The sequence below is a fragment of the Zingiber officinale genome, chromosome 5A, assembly GCF_018446385.1.
Source record: "Zingiber officinale cultivar Zhangliang chromosome 5A, Zo_v1.1, whole genome shotgun sequence".
Taxonomy (NCBI): domain Eukaryota; kingdom Viridiplantae; phylum Streptophyta; class Magnoliopsida; order Zingiberales; family Zingiberaceae; genus Zingiber; species Zingiber officinale.
The window spans coordinates 47,973,552-47,980,338 of record NC_055994.1 but is presented as its reverse complement, the minus strand read 5'-3'; positions in this window follow the sequence as shown (position 1 = coordinate 47,980,338).

Genomic DNA, 6,787 nt, shown 5'->3' with positions numbered 1-6,787 from the left:
CTGGTTTCGGGATTAAGATGCTATACTCCCTGGGAATTTCATATTGACGGCGGATGGTAAGCCTAGCACTTTTATCAAAGGAGGAAGACATTTGGACATACCAAGGAGCAATCGCTTCCTCATCCATAGACAGAAGTAAAGGATAGCAAAACAACAAGTTACTTACTGGAAGCAAGAAAAGAGATCGCTGGAAAACGATGAGCACGAGGTATGATCGAAGACTGCAGCAAGAAAAGAACGCTAAGGCAAAGAAGGAAGAGACAAATTTGAAAAGAAAACAAAGGGTTTAGGTTTTGAAAAACACATAGCCGTCATTAGATCAAAATATTTTTATCTCAATAGACTTGAGGATTACAGGAAAAAGGACAAATAATCATGAAGAAATATTTATTTTGGACGCGATAGATCGGATCACGCCGGGGTTGGTAACACCTCGTTATACGATTCCGACATTTTCTTACAAGGGGAAAAGCCAATCATAAGCAAGGAAATTTTGAAAGAAAACGTAGTTTACTAGGCATAATAAAGGAAGAGGGATTGAGTTTGACTAAATCCAGGATGAGGACAAGAAAAACTAAGGAGAGCTATTTAAGTTAATGTCATTATAAAGTGTAAGCTAGCATTGATCGAGATAATTTTTACTTATATCGGCTGACATAACTTTAGCTACGGCAGATAAGTATAATATCGGTCGAGATAACCTTGTTTGTGATAAACAAGCAAATATCAGTCGGTATAGTGCTTAGCCACAATAGATAAGTACAACGTCGACTAGGATAACTTTGTCTGTGATAAAATAAGGGAATATTTGTCGAAATAACAATGTTTATGGTATATGAGTGGATATTGGGCACAACATCACGTCTGTTTTTATGAAGTAGAAAGATTCAATATAGTTACCCGATTCAATACAAAAGATTGTCTGAATTTACATTTAGAATCTAATCAAATATATAACATTACATTTCCTCTCCAAAGTATTAAACCTAGGAAGGCCAACAAGAATTATAGACATAAGCTCTCGAGATGCTTAGCAAATCTCAATCTCGCCGGAGTCAAACTTACCATGGAGCAGAAGTGGGAATATTTTACCTGGCAAGAAAGAAGCTTGCCTGGGCGATAGAAGTGGTAATATTTTGCCTGGGATGAAGGAAACTATGAAGTAGAGAGAGAGACTCAAGGGCAAGGGGAAGGGGACAAATCTATTCCAGCCATGGTGCAAAGGTGACTGAAAGAGCCTCTCCCCTGTTCTAACCCTAGAGTTCTGCAACTAGAGCAACCAATCCTAGCCCAAGGGTAACATGGGCTACGCGTTCATAGCGACATCCATGGGCTATATTGTTTGTACTCCGTAAGTAAGGAGAATTCCTCTAAAGCTCGTTGAGTCTCCAGAGCAGTTGCGCCTTTGGTTGGGGATGCTAAATCTCGAGAAACGTTGTTTTTTGGGAGAGTTTCTCGAACCCTAGTGTTAGCCGAAGTAAAAACTTGAATAAACTCATACATAGATCTTGCCTTGTCCAACAAGAATCGCCCCCAATGAGGGGGATCCAAGACCATACTCTCAGCAGGGAAAGTTAGCAAGGAAGGAAAAGAACTGAGGTGGGTGATGAACGAAGAGAGGGTTGTAGCCCAATTTAAAGAACCAAGGGACCCAAGGAATCACTATACTAAGGTTCACAGGATCACTGTCCACAAGATAGCTGTACACAAAATTTGTAATGTCACTTCAGTACCTGTGGCAAAGTCACAGGTAGGGAAAAAACAAAACCAAACTTGTGTCTAGTCAGTCATCTACACCTCCTTCGACTAGACTTGAAGAGAAGGCTAGTGATATGAGTTAGGTTTCATGAATCCCCGATAAGGAGGGGAAAGGGGATAACCAAGTGGGAAAGATAGATCAATATTGGACGGAATATACCTCAAAAGAGGTGGGCCAATATCGAGCAGGACATATTTCCAGAGAGGAAGATCAATATCGGCCGGGATATACCTCAAAGGAGGTAGGCTAATATCGGCCGGGATATGCCTCAAAGGAGGTAGGCCAATATCGGCCAAGATATACTTCCAAATAGGTAGATCAATATCGGTCGGGATATACCTCAAAGGAGATAGACTAATATCGGCCGGGATATGCCTCAAAGGAAGTAGGCCAATATTGGCTGGGATATACTTCCAAATAGGTAGGCCAATATCTGTCGGGATATACCTTCAGGGAGGAAGGCTCATATCGGTCGGGATATACCTCAAAGGAGGAAGGCCAATATCGATCAGCATATACCTCAAAGGAGGTAGGCCAATATCGGCCAGGATATACTTCCAAATAGGTAGGTCAATATCGGCCGGGATATACCTCAAAGGAGGTAGGCTAATATCGGTCGGGATATGCCTCAAAGGAAGTAGGCCAATATCGACCGGGATATACTTCCAAATAGGTAGGCCAATATCGGTTAGGATATACCTTCAGGGAGGAAGACCCATATCGGCCAGGATATCCCTCAAAGGAGGAAGGGCAATATCGATCAACATATACCTCAAAGCAGGTAGGCCAATATCGGCCGGGATATACTTCCAAATAAGCAGGCTAGTATTGATCGAGATATACTTTCAAGGAGAAAGGCAAATATCGACCGGGATGAATAGTGCCTCGAAAAGATATACCAATATTGATTAAGATTACATATCTGATAAAATATAGCTCAGAGTCAGTTGGGATAACAAATTCAGAAGGGCATGTACAAGCATTACCCAAGGAGTCTCATGAAAGGTAATGACAATTGGTCAAACCTAGTTAAAATAGGAGAGAGAAGTAGGAACGATAAAAACACTTGGAAAGGGTTTGTGGAACAGGATAGAAGTAAATATTTCAAATAAAGTAGCCTATGAAGATATTTGCAGTATGTGATTGTATAACAGGTGTTATATATTTTGCGGGAAATGTGTTTTTAGACTATTTTATAGGTACTAGACGACAAAGAAGGTACATCTGGGGTACAAAAAAGATTACTTAAAAGTCATTTACCACAAGTACACAGCTTACGTCATCTCATAACAAACTCTAACAAACCGGGGTCTACTCCATGACTACGGAGGATATATGAAGTGGTATAAAAGGGGGAATCCTCTCCGTTGGCTAGGTAAGTTCACATCACTGCTTGCACCTATAACCCTAACTTCCAATTACTGTTCTTCTTCTTCTTCCTTCCACACAAAGAGAGATCACTAACTTGAGCGTCGGAGGGCCTGGGTAGGGATTCCCACCCCGGTCTTAGGTCATTGACGATAGTGTTGGTTGGTCTCTTGTGCGCAGGAAGCCTTGGAAGCGCAGGATCTGGGTTCTCTTTGGTTGGATCTCTCTCTCGTCATCGGATCTTCTCATAAGGAGGGCATTTGGTGACTCTATTCTTCCCGATCCACATTGGATTTCTCGAATCGGTGTTCTGTAGGTATTATTCTTTACCGGCGGTAGGTTCTTTCTCCCGGCTCTCCGTCTTGTCAAGCTTCTCAGACAGGATCACTAATAAACTTTAAATAAGACTAAATCTTAAATTTTAAACTAAAACTTGATAACTAAACTCAAAACATTTGAAACTCTATTAACCAAAACATTGGTTTAACTCCTACATTATGCGTAGGAATCCAAAGCTCTGGACAAATGGATTTTGGACAGCGACTGCTCTCGACATATGACTGGGGATCAACACAAATTCACTAATATTGAGTTTAAAAACCTAGAATCGGTTATCTTTGGGAATAACGACAAGCTAAAGGTAATTGGTACAGGTGAAATTCAATTATAATCAAATATATCAATTAAAATAGTATTGCTTGTTGAACATTTTTATTATAATTTGCTTAGTATATGTAAATTTTATGACTCTGGATTTAAAGTCAAAATTTTATCTTCTAAATGCACTACAACAAAAACATTAAAAGACGACGGTTAAAAACCATTGTCGTAGGCCCTTTAAAACCGTTGTAATTGGCAGTGTTGTTAAAAGTGGGGGGCTACGACAACGATTTTAAACCGTTGTCTTTGAATGAAAAGGCAACAGTTTTGCAACGATTTTAAGTCGTTGTCTTTGAATGAAAATACAACGGTTCAAAACTGTTGTTGTATAGAGTATTTGTTTAATAACATTGCCCGATACAATCGTTTTGGGGATATGACAATGATTTTTAACCGTTGTCTTTGAGGGTGATAGACAACAACAATGGTTTTAAACTGTTGTCTTTTAAATTATTATCTTTTAATACCAATATATCATATTTCAATATAAATATATAATAAAGAATCATAATCACAAAAGAAAAAATATTCTCCACATCAATGTCATTCAGAATGTTACTTATACAAGAATTACAATCACAAAAGAAGAAACATGTCTCATGTTTAAATAAAATTTATCTCAATAAAAATTAATAAATAAGTTCCATTTATAACTAATGAACAATAGCCAACTAATGAACAAGTCCCATCACACTCTTCAACTTGTAGGATTTCATTGAACTCTTTTTTCTCACTTGTTGATTCTTTTATACCAACCTTTTTCAATATTATTGATCATCAGTTTCATAATAAATCTAGTCTTCCCCACATCAGCTCCATCAAAAAGTTCAATCTTTCCACCCCTTTGATAAGGCTCCAGGAGATCAACAACCTATTGATATCAAAAGAAATACACTATTATATGTATGAAAAAACTTGTTCTGAAATATGTGTTTACCATTGTGTTGTAAAAACTTAGTAGTTATATGGTAATTCCTGATATGAGCTATATAGAAAAGTCAATCAGATAATTTGGACCCATAAATTCTTATTTTATCTTTCTTGTTTATAAGTAGTGAAAAGAGATGTTGTTCTTTCAAAGAACCATTTCGAAAGCTATAGCAACGATGTGCCATTGTTGGACGACGAGTGCTTCGGCTTCTGGCCATCGTCGGAGTAGGAGCAGGACACAATGGCGAAGTTTGAGTCGCTACAATTGCCATGGATGTAATATATTCCAAAAATCTGTGTCTAATCAGAGAATTAATGACAGTGCGTGTGGAGTATACGAGTAATTAGATCTAGAGATAGAAATTGAAACACATATATATAATTAGGTAAAATCTATTTAATAATTAGGTAAAATCTAAAAGAGAATAAGGAAAAAATATATCTAATATCATATGGCCTCATAAAATTTCCATAAACAAGAAGAAACACCCTACAAAAATTACATCTAACATGGAATCTAATAAAATGACAGATATGGAATGTCAGATGAAACCATAATCCAAAATAATAATTTGTATTTCATTTAACAATAGCATCTTCTCATTTAAATATTGTTAGAGTCACAGGTTACAAGGTAGAAAGTCAGGAACAGAGCAGATTTCACAAGCCAAGCAAACATGGTGACCTCACAAGCATCTCAAAACTGTTATATACACAAAACAAATGGAGCTAATCCACATAATTAATCTTACAGTAATGTGTTTATCAACAAATGATATATATGGTTGAATATCTCAAAATCTTAAGATGTTGGAAATCACTTCCTGTATTTCAGAATAAGAATAAGAATAAAAAAGATGTTCTACCTGGATGTCATACTCACTGAAGTTTAAATAATCATGATGTTTCCTAGGAAAATATATGTTAGGACCAGATCATGAGTCATCAGCCAGAATTGGACCTACAAACTAATTTAATAAGAAAAACTGGAATGGTTTATGCATGTGCATATACAGTTAGGGTATCCATATAAGGCGACCAACTTTCACAGCCATGATTAAATTAATAGTATCTCATAGTAAAAAATAACTTATGCATTGCAAAATAAATAACAAATGTAATATGAAATGATATAACATAACCGCCACATAAAAAAAAAATCAAGAAATAACTAAATTTAATTAATAAAAGAAGAATTCCTAACATGGTAATTATACCATAGCTTTAGAAAGTAGCAGTTTAACTAAAGTTAATACCTCAATTTCATATCTTTTAACATTTTCTAGTGAATCATCTCTATAACCTGAATGCCTTCATCAACAGATAAAAAGAGGAGATATAATCCATAGTTGTGTCGACGATTCGACTGTGACATAACATATGCAAGAACATGTTGACTCTGTATTGAAGAAATTTGTCATTTGTGTGAGACGAAATATGAAAAAAAATCCATCTTTGTACTAAGGTAATTCTAATTAACTGGAGAATGAAACTATTTACTCTTGGAATATGATAGTAAAAGTTTCCAGTAAACTCCTGTAGAAGCATTGTGTTAATAGAGAAGCTTCACCTTGTATATACAAATACATTTTTTGTTAAAAGGGAAAAGAATAAATATGACTTGGCATTTGATTCTTATTAAATGATGTAAACACAATCTTGTGACATAATAGACTAGTACACTATTTTTCTTAGGAAATAATAGCATGTCATGGTTATTTAAATTCCATCCATAACTCATATACTGAACCCCTAGTGGTCATACCTTCGTAGAGGATCACTCTTTGAGAAAGCCACTAATGAAAACCTAGTGTCAAAATCAGCACCATAAAGAACCTAAACAACCAAAGTCAGCATATGTGTTAGAGTTCTACCTGGCTACAGGTTCTGTTCGAAACCAATAAATGAATAAAGTTTCTAATATTAAGGTATGGAAACAACAAAGGTTCAAGGAAAGAAGAAAGTGGATACAACACATGAAAGTTGTGAAGCCAAATTGTGAAATAAATCAACAGATAAAAATGCATAATGATTATGTATGTCTGCATAGGTAATGTGGTGGCACCTCAA